The sequence below is a fragment of the Pinus tabuliformis genome, chromosome 7, assembly GCF_031772625.1.
Source record: "Pinus tabuliformis cultivar Carrire ecotype Pingquan chromosome 7, CPIR1, whole genome shotgun sequence".
Taxonomy (NCBI): Eukaryota; Viridiplantae; Streptophyta; class Pinopsida; order Pinales; family Pinaceae; genus Pinus; species Pinus tabuliformis.
The window spans coordinates 657,612,422-657,629,553 of NC_142293.1; the positions used below are offsets into that span (position 1 = coordinate 657,612,422).

The 17,132-nt window shown below is 36.7% G+C and overlaps 1 pseudogene; it reads right to left on the minus strand.

Moving 5' to 3' along the window:
• Positions 1-306: 306 nt before the first annotated feature.
• On the minus strand, positions 307-1,518 carry LOC149249151 (pathogenesis-related 5 protein Cup a 3 pseudogene; annotated as a pseudogene).
• Positions 1,519-17,132: the final 15,614 nt, after the last annotated feature.

A 17,132-nucleotide genomic window follows, 5' to 3' on the forward strand; every position in this document is an offset into this window, starting at 1 on the left:
TCCATGGGTCGCCTAATTGACTTCCGAATGGCCAAACGGTGAATTCGCACTCATTCCGTAACTCTATGGTCACACCTCCTGCTCCTGCGAGAATAACAAATACAGTAATAAAGTTGGACTCTTGAACATACATAAATATCCAATTTGCAGTTATTACCCAATTTGGAGTAACTTACCTTTTAAATATCATAGCATTATAAATAAATGATTGCAATATTGTTCATAATTTCATGTCACAAAACCTTGAATGTCAAAAGAGGTGTATTGAGGAGACAGTGCGCCTACTTAGCTTTTAGTTAGTGAGATTCAATACCAGAAGGGGGGGGAAGAAGTGGCAGCACCGCAGAAGACGACCGTATAGTTACTGCCTGCGGAGCAATTGAACGTGGCCGTGGCGTTATCAAGTGGATAGCTGTAGGCCTGGGGGCATTGTGTCTTGAAGTAACGCGAATAATTAGTGGGACGGCAATTATTCCCGCCGTAATCCCCAGTGCAGCAATATTGGGATGTATTGTAAACAGTGCAGGGGCTCATGCATGCGCCCGGCACCTTCAATTCTGCTGGACAATTGGCAGTTATGTTGCTGCTGCAAGCGATCGTTTGGCAATTAGAGTTAGAGGGTTTGATCGAAATTGGAATATTGAATCCGCCAACGAGAGAGATGCGATAGAAGTCGACGTTCTCGGCTTCATTGAGACTGTACTCGACCATAGTCACTGCACAGTTTTGTACACTCCCACCCGTGTTCTTGCATTCCCCGGTTGTGCAAAGCTGTCCGATGGTACACCCAGTCCTCCCCCAAAATCTGGCACTTGTCGAACCGGCAGTGAGTGGAGCCGTCCACGAGCGTCCAGCCACATCCAGTTCTCTTATACCGTTTGTTTGTGTCTCGTCTATTTGTGTCCCGTCTACCCAAACGGAGAATTGGCACTCATTCAGGAACTCAATGGTCACACCTCCTACTCCTGCAACTCCCAAGGATAACAAATACAGTAATAAAGTTAGACTCTTCAACATACATAAATATCCAATTTGCAGTTATTACCTTGTATAATCCAACTGGATAAAGATGCCATGAATGCCAGCGAAACTGTCTTTGCGCTTTTGCAGTTATTACCTTGTACAACGCAACATGACAACACCGCCATGAATGCCAGAGAAACTCCCTTTGCTCTCGCCATTGCAAACGCTGTGACTCAAACATTTCCCCGGCAAAAGTTATATAACGCCTCCGCAACAATAGCGAATTTTGAATAGTTCTAGTTTGACACCTCCAGAACAACAACCAATCTTGGATAGTTCTAGTTTGACTGAGTCATTCACAACTAGAACAACAACCAATCTTGGATAGTTCTAGTTTGACTAACCATAAGAGGCATTCACAACTAGAGGCGTGTTTTCCACGGTTTCACAAGGATTCACAATTAAGAGCGCGTTATCGCAATCAATAACCATCCCACGGTCTCGCATAAGACGCCATGTCGTGTGGGGGTTGATCGATACTTTCTCCTGCACCATTGACAATTGGGTCGATCAATAATCACGATTCACACCTGAAGGGATATTACTAGTCTAGGTTTATCTTATTTTAAAGTTGGCTTTATTAAGTGTTGAAAAAATTAAATCTTGTAAACAATTCCTAATTCTCCGACCAAAACAAGCCCACCACACATGCTTCCTTTTTATAAAATGATATGTTATATAGTTAAGCAAAATTAAAATTTATGAAGAAATTTTTCCAAAATAATTAAATAAAAAATTATTTAATTTAGTTCTAAAATGACAAGGAAAAAATTATTTGCGTTTAAAAGTAAGTTCGATCGGTGATTGTTTTGATAGTGAGTTGTTAAACCTCAAGAGGTATCAGGTCTAAACCATATGGATCAGCCTATATATATATAAACAAAATTTAAATTTGTTTTGGTTCTAAAGGTTAAAATAATATAAATATAAAAATTATATTTTTTTTACAAAGTGGAAAATATATTATAATTTTGTTGTCAAATCAGCAGTGGGAACAACAGTCATTAATTGTTATCTACCAATATAAGTGGAGTCATCAATGTTATTCAGTTGTCAAACAAGTAGTAGGGACAACCATCACTAATCGTTATCAGTGGGGACAATAGTCACTAATTGTTATCTACCAATATAAGTGGAGTCATCAATGTTATTCGGTTGTCAAACAAGTGGTAGGTACAACCATCACTAATCGTTCTCTGCTAATGTAGGTTGACTCATCAATGTTATTCAAAGAAAACCACACCACATGTAATTACCCACTAGATAATCTATGGCGTAGTCTAACATATAGACAAAATGACATTTTTTTAAAGCATTTTTCTGTTTTATTTTAATCATTATCCATCAAAGATTTTTAAAAACTTCAATTTAAGTTGTTTAATCTATATAAATCGAGTGCTCCGGTGGTTTTTCAAGGTAGTTGTGAAACCAGCAATGGGGACGACCATCTTTAATTGCTATTTGTTAATACATGGTGACTCATCATTGTTATTCAAAAAAAATTATACCACACGTAATTACCTGCTAATGGTCCCTAAAAAGTACTCTGAAACTTGGGTCATTAATATGTTTCCTCACTTATAAAGAAAATAAATTCTTAACCAAAAAACAATTTTAAAACATATTCTAAAATCTAAATATTAAAAAAAATATTTTAAATAATTACATTTTATATATTTTTTAACTTAATAATTGAAAATCAAAATTTAAAATTAGAAATGCTTATCAAAACGTTCAAAAAGGCATAAATTTGAAAGCCATAAAAACAAGAAATTAGAAATACAAAAGTCGATAAATTGAAGATATCGAGGTCAAAAATAAAAAATTAAATTACAACCATAAAAGTCAAGAAAGAATGAAAATCATAAAGGTAAAAGAAAGACTTCGAGTCAATATTTAAGAAAAGGATGGTTTATATTTTATTATATAATTAGAGAAAATGGAAGGCTTTCCTATTTCACTTTTGTTGCGAATATTTTCAAATTGAAATTTTCTTATCTTCGTGATTAATTTTTTTTATGAAAGGTGTTGTTAAGGTATTAAAAGTATCGATTATAGTATGTGAGATAGAGAATGTAAGTGAATAAGCGTGGTTGTGTAAGTTTTTTTAAAATGATTAATAAAACCATAATAAAGAATTTGGTTTTATAAAATAATATTGGTTTTATAAAAAAAAAGATTTTTTTTTTAAGAATAGAGAGGGAAAGGTATAATGAGAGTAGAGAAGAAAAAGTATAACTTTTTGTTAGAAATCATCTCAGGAATTTTTGTAAACGTGTTTTGAATAATTTAGTGTAGTTAAAGAAAGTAGAAAATTTTATGATTTTAGTTGGTGTGAATATTTCCAAGAACAATTTAATTATTTTAATTATGGATTTTCTAAGTGTTGAGAGACATCAAATCTCTTAAGGTGCAAATTTCTTTTAGAGTGAAAATAGATTTGATCATTTTGAGTGCTTGGTAGATATGTGTTAACATGGATTTAGGCTAGTCTTTAAAGAGTATTTCCCCCTTTCAGTAGGTTATATTCCCCATGAACACCATGGGTCAATACTATGATAATAGCACGGTAATACCATGGCTCAATACATTATTTTTATTTTAACTTATGGTTATTTTTGTTTTCATTTTGTACTTTATTTTTTATTATTTTTGTTTACATAGTATGGAAGAACATTACAACATCTCTTCCATACTGGTTGGAGAGTGCTTAATTTTTAAATGAAAAAGAAAAAATATTTTTATATTTTATTGTGTAATTAGAGAAAATGAAAGGCTTTCCTATTTCACTTTTGCGGTGAATATTTTCAATTTTCTGATTTCTCTGTTGTTGATGTTGTTGTTATTATTATTATTATTATGTATTTCCTGAAGATGTAAAAAACTCTTACAACTGCAGACGTTTTTAGTTCAATTAGGACAACCATAATCTGTCTCAATCTACCAAGGGAAATCATATTTGTTTACTACCTATCGGTGATAATGTTTGAGCAAAATGCATCAACTGTTGGAAATAAGCATGCCTATCTACTACATATTTTCATATATAAAGGCTACAAGCATACATCATAAAATTTATGAATCTGACAATGTGAAAGGGGCAGGATCTTTGGCACTGGAACCTAGAGGAGCTAGTGGTTTTTCATCACACTAAAGGTGACTCTCCAAGTGAGAAATTATGGCATTAATGCTCTCTAAGCACAAACATTGATACCTTTGTACGCGCTTAATATCATTCAAGGGAGTAAAGATGTTGTACTAATCCTCTTTCTTTTCTTTCAGAATTTTGCTCAGTAGGGTCTTAAGTTGCTAATGTAGGGTGATAGAAGAGAGGTATTGTTTCCGTTTTCCACTGATGTGTCTAGGGTTAGGAACCCATTGGCTAACCTCATCAAGGATATCATAATTAAAAAATGATTTATGATCAACTACGGATAAACTCAAGACGGTGTCTTTCAAAACAAATTTTATAGGGGGTAGCCAAATTGTATATGGAAGAAACTTCCTATACCTCAACCTAGGCATGAGTTCTTCCTTGAGGTCCACAACCTCCCTTGCCTCAGCGACTTCACATGTAGTGTTGAGGCATGATGTCAAGGAGAAAGTTGAAGTAGGTGCAGGGGACAAAGAACTAGAAATCAAAGAGGAAGGACTAGAGGTAAGGAAGGCTTAGCAATAGACTAGTCCAGGGACTAAAAGGAAGCCCGAGCAGAGAAGGTCAAGATAGAGAAAAGAAACTAGAAGACAAAGAAGCAATAGGTGGCCTTCGATTCTAATAACTATTTAAATGATGGCTTTGGCTCCACAAGACTTGTATCTAGGCCCTAGAGGCAACAACTAATTGCCTAAGACTGATACCAATAAAAGAGCCACAAGAATGAATTTTTTTGAACTAGTGGGCTTAGATTTTACCCAAAAATTCATGATCCAGGCTATCAAGTGCTGCGAGAATTCCCGACATGAAGGAAAAGGGGCAATTGTTATCAATTTGCAATCTAGGTATGGAAGGCGATGCAACGACAACCATGCAACAACATCTACATAAACACCCAGGTCCATGAGGAAGCTACCTCGCTTGAGCCTTAATTCCCCCATGACCCAGATGTCATGCACCATCACTGTCAAAACACAAAACCAGACTATCGCAAATCTGAGGTTAGGGACAGACAAGTGTCACGCTGAAAGGCTTCGATAGAAAGTCTCCAGAAAAGTGGCAAGGACTTCATGCAACAAATCCCAAATAAAATAGTTCTTAAAATTTGAGAAAACGTTCACACTTAAGGAAATTTGATCCTCTCAATTGTTGATAAATCTAGAGTTAAAATTGATCTACTCTAATTTTATATATATATAGATATATATATATATATATATATGAAAAAACAAAGAATCTTTATTGATAACATGAGATCTTACATACTTCATCAGCAGACAATCAAAATCAAAAGTCGCCCAAAGGAAGAAGACAAAGCCTAGGACCAAAATAAACAAAGGAACAAAACAACAAATTGCCCTGAGAAAATTAATGGATCATGAAAAACATAATCCTGGCCAAAGCCCATTCTGAGTCACAACAATAACCGAGGAACCAGACAAATTATAGAAAAACATTCATAACTCAAACGACCCATAGAAACAAATGGATCCATTAGTCCATAGTTCACAAAACATAAAGGAAGGGATACATTCCAGCTCATGCTTTGACAAGCCATCAACCTCCATGTTTTTTTCTTTGTACACATGGAGGAAAGATAAATCAAAGAAGGAAGAACAGAGGCCATCAATATTAGCTATCCAGTGATGAAGCAGAGGAACATCTAGAGCTCCTCTTGTGCAATCAACCAATGACCATTTTGGCATCTCCGATAATCCTAATGGAATCAATGGCTAACCAGACAGCGCTTTGGAGTAAACTCCACAGTGCCACAATCTTTTCCCTCTAATTAGTGCCATCATCCCCATTCCAATAGAATTGAAAAACCATGTTGGGACAAAGCTCAATGAGAGATATGCAACCACATCATCCCCCAGCAGAAGCACCATCGAAGAATTCAATAGGGAAGTAAGTCCCCATATCTAAAAGTCAAACAATGCCTTGAGGAGACCTAGGAACCCAGGGGTCTATCTCAAGAAAGTGACCAACAATCTTAACTCTGGCAGAAGGGCAGTTAGGGTGCCTATCGTCAAAGATTGTGTCATTCTTAGACCGCCATATCCCCCAAATAACATACATGGGGAGCACCCTATATGGTCTTAGATTCAAGGACAAAAACATAAGACACTAAATAATGGAAGACCAGTTCAAGCCAACCCTGATCTTCAGCAGTGTTGTCACATTTTCCCGAATGGCCTTTGCGAAGGGATAGTCCAGGAACAAGCGTATAATGTATTTGAAGGAAGAATAGAAAAAATGGCATCTGCCCAAGCTCTGTAGGTTCCTTTTCTTGAATTTGTCCCAGGTTAAGATGTGGCAAAAAAGGCTTAACCAGGAGAAAATTTTGATCTTCAAGGGAGCATCCCATTTCGACATGGGCACAGTCCATTCATCAAAGGAAATGGGAGATGGAGAACTCGAAATGAAAGAGTAAATTTCTTTGACTTCTATCTTGCCTCTAGCAACTTGGCCACCCCATGAAAGAAACTCGATCCTTTCATTTAAAGTAATCCCTTCCTCGATAAGCTTAAGTCTATAAGACTACCATTCAAGATCCATTTTGGCATTTAGATGCAAATCCCAAGAATGTCAACACCCTACAAGATTCTTCTTTCCTTGTCATCATCTAGACACTCAATATCCTTGTCATAGTATTCCACTTTAGCCCTTTGAATGAATAATCACTCCATGTCCAAAAGTATATTATATGCACCCAAAGGAAGAACATTTAGATGTGTTGATGTAGCCATACCATTAATCTCAAATGTGCAAGATCTCACCTAATGATGAACTCTCATTTTGGCCCTTATATCCAACTACACCAATCAATATTTTGATGGATGACTACATTAACTTCTGCTTTCTTTTATTGAGCTCTGTTGGCAATTTGGCACAGGTATGGCGCTATGGTACAGGTGTTGTCCTTGATGGCAACTCACTTTGGTGACAGATCTCAGTTCAGGTACTCAGATTGAAGGAAATCTTGTATACGCAGGTACACCTTGCCGAAGACACGTATACACGCGGTTTATACGTTCTGAAGTCGCGTATGCGTATACACACTTTTATGCACATAAAAGCGCGTACATGACGGGAAACTTATTTTTGGTCCATGGTTGTTAGTCCTTGGAATTTGAACCTATGGTTGTGAACCATGATGTCTCGTCAGAAGAGTTGACCCCAGGTTTTTGGCCCTTGGTATTGGTTTATTATGGTTTTGGACCGTGGTATTGAGGAAGGCCTAAAACTATAAAAGAGGAAGGAGATCATGTGGCAAGGAATCATCTGAATTATTGAATATCTGATATTGTGATAGATCTGGAATACTGGTGATTGGGTTATGGTGCAGATCTAGATCTGAATAAAGGAGGAACCTGAGTGCAAGAAGGATAAGGACTATTGATGGATCTAAATCTCAAGGCTTGAACATTGGTATCTCTGTATGATTTTGATCTGTTATATGTGGTGCACTCTTGATCTATAAATCTGGGCTAACTAATGTCTGAATACTTAAAAGAATAAATTATCCTTTATAGATCTGTACGCAGGTTCAGTGAATTGAAGGTACGTATACACGTGTTTTCTGTGAATGAAATACACGTATACGCAGGTTTGTTCTGATACCAAAGCGTATACTCGCAGGTTGATGAACAGTGAAGTAGCGTATATATCTTGATTTATGTTCTAGCTGCTTCTGTTTTATTGCTGCAGTGCTCTGGGTTCAGAATTGGTGTTTGATTACAGTTACTGTGTTCTGGGTTCAATGGTCAGAGAAGTGCTTATTTGGTGAAAAGGAGTTTGGGTTATGTAGAAATTCTTGATGTTTGATTGATGTTACTTGTGGATCCAGTCTGAAAATTTATGAAATGAGGTCCCTGAAAGAAAAGAGAAGGTTGCAGCCTTCTGCAGGTAGGAGCCTACGTACTAGTATCTCAAGCTAGTACAAGAACTAAGGGGGTTGGAGCTCCCTTCCAGGAAAGCTGGAAAACGAGAGAGAGCTATAGCTCTCTTCAGGTTGCAGCCTGCGTACTGGTAAAGTCTGCTCCAGTACAAGACATTGTAAGAGAAGTTTCTAATTAAAAAGAAGATAGAGACGAATTGCAGCAGGGGGTTTTCACCCACACTGGGTTTCCTCCTTATATCTTGTGTTCTTGTGTGTGACTGTCTTTTGCTCTGTTTCACTGTTTCTGATACTGTTTATGTGCATCTGAATCACAGATTAATAACTGACATCTGAAAGATAATTCAAATTATAAGTCTGCTTGATATACGCAGGTTTCTTTATCTGTAGTTGCGTATATACGCGGTTTTTATTAACTGAAGTAGCGTATATCTTCTGGAATTTAAAAAGGAAATATTTGGCTTGATAATACTGATTCACCCCCCCTCTCAGTATTATTTCCAACAATTGGTATCAGAGCAGGTCCTTCTGAAACAGCTTGATCGCTTGAAGGAAGATCATTCATCATGAGCAACTACGAGAGGGAAGCATCAATCAGGCCACCAATTTTTGATGGGACAAACTTCAATTATTGGAAGGTAAGAGTTACTGCCTATCTTCAATCTCTTGGTATAGAAGTTTGGGATATCATAGATACAGGCTACACTTTTCCTTCAGCTACTCCTACAGATCCGGCCGAGAAGAAGAAATATGAAGCAAATGCTAAAGCAGTCAATACTCTGCTAGGATGCTTATCTCAAACAGAATTCGTGAAGGTTATGCAATATAAATCCGCAAAAGAAATATGGGACAAGATTGTCTTGAGCTATGAAGGAGATGAACAGGTAAAGCGTGCTAAACTTCAAACCCTCAGGATTCAGTATGAGAATCTCAGAATGTATAATAATGAAAGTGTGGCTAACTATTTCCTTCGGGTAGACGAGATTGTTAATTGCATGAAAAACTTGGGTGAAGAAATAAAAGAGGATATTGTGGTTCAAAAAGTTCTAAGATCATTGTCCCCCAAGTTTGAATCTAAAGTGTCTGCAATAGAAGAAAAGGAAAATCTACGAACTCTTACTATGTCTCAGCTACACGGAATTCTAACTGCTTATGAAATGAGAAAAGGAGGTCCATCAGACAGGAGAGAAGCTGCTTTCAAGGCTTCAGCCAAAGGAGACTACTATGAAGCAAGTCACGTGCCAGAAGAAGAAGAAGAATCAAATTTTGTCAGAAATCTTCAATGGGGTACTGGAAGGTTCAGAGGTAAGTTACCTTTTAAATGTTTTTCTTGTGGAAGAGTAGGTCATTATGCTGCAAAATGTCCTCATAAGGATAAGATTGACAAAGGAAAGGAACCTGCTAGATGGAACAAGAAACAGAATAAGAAAAGCTACTACACTCATGAAGACAGTGATGGTCTATCAAATAGTGATGAAGATGAACGAGGTAATGACTATAAACTTTTAATGGCATTTGAAGATGATGATTACATGGATGCTATAGATGTGGATAGCTATGAAGAGATTTCTAGACTCAAGACATGTATAGAAGAAAAGAATGTGATCATTGATACTCTACAATTTCAAATTGATGAAAAAGAAAAATTTCTTGAAAAGTTAGAATGTGAAATTGTTGGCCTTAGAAAAGAAATTGAGAAAACAAAGGCTATTAATCTTAAGTTTGTCAAAAGATCTGAAACTCTAGATGAGATCATCAATATACAACGTTCTCCACTAAACAAGACAGGTCTGGGGTATAATGGAGAAACATCTCAAGCATCCACCTCAAGGAATTATCTTGATGCAGCAAGAAGGAATGAGCAAAAGCACAATGGAGATCACCAGGTAAAGCAGGGACAAATTATATCAAGAACAAACAAGGACTATCAGGTAAACCAGGGGCAATCCGTCTTAAGGAATAAAAGTTACAACCATCCACAGGTAAAATCTTCTCAATTTGCTTCAAGAATGGATGACAATAGAAATTACAATCATTTGGCCGGTAGATTTGATAATCACAGAAGTTTCTTCAATGGACAATGTTTCTCTTGCCATAACTTTGGTCACAAAGCAGCTCAATGTGTTGCATATAAAACAATCATGACTAGAGAAGCTCAAAAACAAAGAAGTATGACTGGGATTACAAAAAGGACCTATAACAACTTTTCGGCTCTTGAAAATGAAGTTGAATGTTCTATTTGCAATAACTTTGGTCATGAAGATTCTGAATGCAGGAGCAGGTTTCAACAGACAAAGGAACAAGCCTCAAGCACCAGAACATGGAGAATAAAGGAACCACAAACAGAAAGATGTGGGATAGCATTTTATGCAGAGGGACAGGAAAATCTATGGTACATCGACAGTGGATGTTCTAAGCATATGACAGGTGATAAAGAAAAACTTGAATCATATTCTGCTTTAGAAAAGGGAAAGAAAGTTTCTTTTGGAAATGATACTCCTGCAGCTATAAAAGGAAAAGGCACTGCTCAGTTAAAGGAAAAGGTCAAAGCTGGAAATGTTTTGTATGTTGATGGATTGAAGCACAATCTTCTGAGTGTCAGCCAGATGTGTGATCAAGGAACCGAGGTAATATTTAGATCAAATGGATGTCGTGTTCGTGATCTTAATACAGGTGAAACAGTAATCAAAGGCAGAAGAAATCCAAATAATCTATACATATTTGAAGAAGGACAACAACAATGCTATTTGAGCAAGGATGATGAACACTGGTTATGGCACCGGAGGTTGGGGCATCTAAGCTTTTCACAAATAAGGAAAGCATGCAAATATCAGGCAGTTCGTGGTCTTCCAGATATCAAAATTCCAGACAACACCATATGCAAATCATGTCAGTTTGGAAAGCAAACCAGAACTAACTTCCCAGAGAAGGAAGGATCACCTAACATGCCTCTTGAGCTAGTCCATACAGATGTATGTGGTCCATTTAGGAAAAGGACACCTCGAGGAGAAGAATACTTGATATTATTCATTGACGATTTCTACAGGTTTGTTTGGTTAGGACTTATGAAGCACAAAGACGAAGCATTCGAAAAATTCAAATCCTTCAAAGCCTTGGTTGAAAATGAATCAGGTTACAAAATTAAGTGCCTCAGGTCCGACAGAGGTGGGGAGTTTACCTCAAATGAATTTTTCCATTTCTGTGAAGAACATGGAATAAGAAGGGAATTCTCTACAGCTAGGACTCCTCAGCAAAATGGAGTGGTGGAAAGAATGAACAGAACAGTCCAACAAATGGCTCGTGCTATGCTTGATGAGTCTGGAACTCCCGCAACTTTCTAGGGTGAAGCTGCATATGTTGCGGTTGTTATTCTTAACAAAACAAATGTCCGAGTGAATAGCACTCAAACTCCTCATGAGCTCTAGTATGGTGAGACTCCTTCGGTAAAGCATTTCAAAATTTTTGGGAGCAAATGTTATATTAAGAATACTGATGAGCAGCTTGGCAAACTTGAACCTAGAGCAGATGAAGGCATTCTTCTTGGTTATTCTCCTTTCAGCAAAGCATATAAGTGTTACAATAAAAGACTTGGAAGAATTGTTGACAGTATTGATGTAGTGGTTGATGAAAAAGGATACATCCCCAGGATAGCTCTCTGCAGGTTGTAGCCTGCGTACTGGTAAAGTCTGCTCCAGTACAAGACATTGTAAGAGAAGTTTCTAATTAAAAAGAAGATAGAGACGAATTGCAGCAGGGGGTTTTCACCCACATTGGGTTTCCTCCTTATATCTTGTGTTCTTGTGTGTGACTGTGTTCTGAAAGATAATTCAAATTATAAGTCTGCTTGATATACGCGGGTTTCTTTATCTGTAGTTGCGTATATACGCGGTTTTTATTAACTGAAGTAGCGTATATCTTCTGGAATTTAAAAGGAAATATTTGGCTTGATAATACTGATTCACCCCCCCTCTCAGTATTATTTCCAACAAGCTCTAGCAACCCTTTCTTGTCCCTCAATCAACCTGTTGTTATCTACCTTAAAAATTCTAATCTCCTCGCTCAAATGCAGTGTATTTTCTACATTAGGAGAATAATCTTCTCCTTGTTGTTCAACTGACCTTTCCCATTCATTAAATTCACATGAGGCCTGTAAGGGGAGTGATTTGAACTATAGTCCGCCAATTTTCTCTACATCTTTGATATTTTATTTCCTACAATCATACTATGTTAGATAAACCAAATAGAAGACATAATCAAAATCATACCTCAATGTATCTTTGGGGAGTCTATCCAATCTACAAAAAACATTCCAGATTAGTACAATATATATACATCACAAGCATACCAAGTCATACATAAATGTCATGACCATAAAAAGTCATAAATTGCATGCATGCATGATGAACATACACAAAAATTGACATGCGGACATAAAACTATGCATTTAACCCATCTAGTCCATGTTTTTTAACTTGCAAGCTCTCATACCACAATATAATTCCTCACCTCATATTTACCCACTTTTAAAAGCTCTCCAATGTAAACATGAGTGCAGTGTCATTATGATATGACAAATCCTCCAAGTTCAAGTCATGGAATTGGGGCCTGTAAACGGAAAGAAAATTGACATTCCTCAGAATTTATAAATCACTTAGGAGCCCAACAACCACTCCAAGTGATCAATCCCTATGTTGGAACTTAGTTTCACCAATTTGACACCTTAACCACTTCCATAACACAACATCCATGTGATTGGAAGGATAAAACTACACCCATAAGCTTGTATCCATGTGATTATGACCCCATATCCCCTGTTCTCTGCTAATGGTGGTGTTAAAAGTGCTACAATTTTAGGGCTAGCCTTCAAGCCAATACCTAGAAGTGCCCAGAACATTCCAAAAACATGAAAATGTTGATAACAATGTTGAATAATAAACACTTGAGAATTATATTGACCTATACATGCCTAATACATAATGAACATTCAATAAAACAAATAGTACGCATAGAAGCTAAAGGTCATGAATGAATATCTGATCATATACTTCTAATATTCATCTGAGAAACACTAAGAAGGCTCAACGCCCTCTCAAACTAACTAAAAAAACACTTGTTAGCCCATGCATTCATCAACCATTTGATAACTCGTCAAATCATGAACAAGAGCCATAACTTGAATACATCATAGAACCATACATATAACTAGCATATAATCAGAATAGAAACCATGAAAAATTATCCATAAGATCAACATAATAATTAGTACATATGCTCATTAATATCAATAGCGAAAATAACTCATATTAATATATGTAAATGTTAACCAAGTCAAGGAATTCCACGTACCACCTGACCATAGATTGGGTTAAACCAAGTCTCTCTTTCACCCAATCATCCTTGTGCCATATTCCAAGCATGAAAGTGGAATCATATTGGTTTAACCAAATTATAACCAATCTAGGGCTTCCAGAGGCCCAACCACCTCAAACCTCAACCACGCTGATTTCACCTAACCAATCCAAAAATCAATATCATCAACTAGATTGGTATATTCCCTAGTTATCCATGGCTCTAAGGATTCTATCTCAACCCACAGTCATAGAGAAGCCAAGCTGTTACAGGGCTCCATAGAACTACCATCTCATCTCATAGCCTCCAAGGAAGCCAAGTTGTTCTAAGGCTCCAAAGATTCTATCCCAACCCACAACCATAGGGAAATTGAGAAACAATAAAAATCCAAAAGGGGGAACCCACTACATCATGGATATCCAAGAGATGGAAAGGCAAGGTTGAAACGATTGTTAATCTAAGAAATGTCCATACCAATGACATCATATAACCAAGGAACCACAGGAATGTATCATGCATCCAAAAACCAACAACGAAATCACACATGCAACCTATTATTGACAAGTATCCCTTGTTGTAGAAATTTATCCAACCTTCTTTTCCACTGCCCACCATTTCCTTACTTGTCCTTTGCTTGGTTTCTCCAATTCCAAGTGAATTCTAGAATTCTCCAAGAATTCTCTGAGTGTATAAGAGCGTAAGAGATCAAAGATAAAACTAACAAAAACTTGTGAATTGTTTCTTTGATGCATTTTTATCATTGAGGTCTCATTTTATTTCATTTCCTTCCTTTTTCCTCCAATTTCCTCTGCATGCATATTTGTGTCTCTTCACCTTCCTTTTCTCATATTTTCCTTATTTCTCATAATTAAATGCCAATGATTTTATCTTTGTCGTTACCAATTCCTTTTCCTATTTTCATACCCATAATTAAACCAAAAGTGATTCCCACTATAATGTTTTCCCAACATTCAACTTGGAATACACGTACCATGACCTTGGTCTAATTTTATTTACATGGATATAACAACCAAGGGCTATTATAGCCACATGTAGAAATTATTCATCTTCTTATCCTATTTTCACTCCAATTGAGATAGTAATATATTCCACAACCCCGGATTGATTAAAGATTTTTTGACACCCCTTACAATATCTTATAGTTAAATCAGTGGATGATATCATTTCTATTTCTTTTGTTAACATGTCTAGTACAATTTCCTTCTTAAATTGAACATGTTTCTCCACCAAGGAAAGTTGTTTCCTTAACTCCTCATTTTCCTTTTTCAAATTTTTAATTTGATAGAGAAGATGGTCTATTTCAGTTTTACTTGGTGAGGGAGAAGCCTCCTGTCCTTTTGTCAACTTTTACTTTCTAGTTTTTCTTCTTTATGATGTTCCTCAAATCCTCCCTCAAATTCTAATGTAGAAATAATATCCTCAAATATAAGGGCATCTTATTCTATAGGGATTTCTTTTTTTCCTTCATTTTGTTATTCCTCAATTCTTTCCTTGAATTATAGTATAAAAACATGGACTTCAAATGTGGAGGGGTCTTCCTCTACATGCTTTTCCTGTTTCCTCTCCTCTTACTATTCCTCAATCTTCTCTGATTGAGTTGTAATAGTATGTTCTTCAGGTGATAGGGTATATTTTCTTGAAATAGTTACTCACACCCCTTTCTTGTGTTGAGCGTGGAGCTTGATTATCATCTTGATTGTTCAGAGGTTTTTTTGTTTCAGCTGCATTGGATCATTGTTCCTGATAGGGTGGCAGGCCAACCATTTAGTCATAATTAAGGGAGTCCACTGGGTGGCGGGGGGGGGGGGGGGGGGGGGGGGACGATGAATTTTATGAGCCCCACCTGGCGAGGGTTTGAGGGAAGTTCCCTTGAAGCTAAAAATAGATGAAAAATTTCCTTGTAAAATATTGTAATTTCGTATTCAATTTGGGTCATTCATTAGGCATATGATATGACAGTAGAAGTTATGTTAATGTATGTGTTTTTCCCCTAGAAGGAAACCCTCGGTTTATATGAGGGAATTGTATTGCGTCCGTGTAGATTATTCTAAGTGGGATAGAGAAAGGAGGTTGTGTGAGGGTGAAGAGGAAATTACAACAGATTTGTTGTAGGTTGTATCTCTTTATTTTGCTAGATAATATAAACGGAAGGACTAGTTGTATCTCCATGGACGTAGCCCAAAGTTGGTGAACCACGTATATCTCTGTCTCTCTTGTTTTATCTATTTCTATATTTTTTTCCACAATATTTTATGTATTTCAGTGCTCTGTTAATTAATTTCTAACCTCTTGGGGTCCTTCCACAAATCGACTTTTTCAATTTTCTCTTTCTCACCTTCACTTTTTCTATGACATCCCTAGTTTCCTTAGAAATATTTGTTACTTCAGCTACTATTTTAGGCTTTTTTTCTACTTTAGAAACAACTTCTTCTAGTTTTTCTTCTTCAATAGGGCATCCACGATGGCCCTTCTCTGCCGATTCAAAACTACTATTCTAGGCATTTTCGCTGCTTTAGTAACAACTTATTCTATTTTTTCTTCTTCAATAGGGCATGCATGATGGTCCTTCTTTGATGATTCACTAGACACCTCCACAGGCTCCTTTGTTTGTTCCCTTTTTCCTCATAAATATGTACCAACATAAGTCTTAAGAGAGCTCCACCTCTTAGGCTTTTTACAACTAGGTATAAGAGATGTACTAAGCCTACCTTGCTTAGAATTTGCAACTGTTATGCTCTTAGAGGATGTGGCTACTTTTCTTTTCTTAGAGGTTGTAGTTGTTCTACTCTTGGGGGTTGTAGCAACCTTACCTCTCGAGGGTGTGGCTTCTTTACTCACAGGTGTTGTTTCAACATTCTCCTCATGCTCTTCACTCTCATCATCCTCTGCAATAGCAAAAGGTCTTTCTATTAGGACATGCCATGAATTCCTTGCTACTATAAAGAGTGAACTATGATTAAATTAATAAGTGCATGGTTATTCAAGTAAGTTTTCAGATGTTTTGAATGTCACACTTCCTCTTCCAAGTGTTGTAAATATTTCAACAAGTAATATCACAAATTTATTAGTTTCCATGTCCTTAGGTGTTCTAGAAGTTGAAAATGATAATTAAATATGATCCCAAAATGATCCTCACAAGTAGTAATTGAATGAAAAGGGCTACATATTCCCAAGGGTGAGGAAGAGATGTTATGTCAAAATGATTGGCCTTATTTCTCAATTCCTCTCCTTACTTAAATATAAAGTCTTGGCTGATGGATTTACCACCTTTCTTGAAAACCACCAAGTTCCTATTTGTGGAAACCTTGTTACACTCATGATTACTTCCTATGTAAAAAAAATTCAAAATCCTATAGGTTCAGAGTGTTGTTCATTTGAGGCTTGAGCAATTTCTAGTGAAACCAACACACTAAATCCTTGTAACTTCTCAAAATAACTCCACCAGCCAACATATTGAAAATTTTCCAGAGCCTCTGGTTATTGTAACAACATATCAACATTATTAGGTTCATGCCTTACCACTACTCCTGACATGGTTTCCCAAGGCTATAACCACTCAATGCTAATAGAGACCAGTTACAGAGTTTCCTCAATTCACACATATGCTTGCTAAGGAGAAAATATCAAGTTGTTGGAAATGACACCAATTACTCCATTTTTATTACCAAATTGGGTTCTTAATAT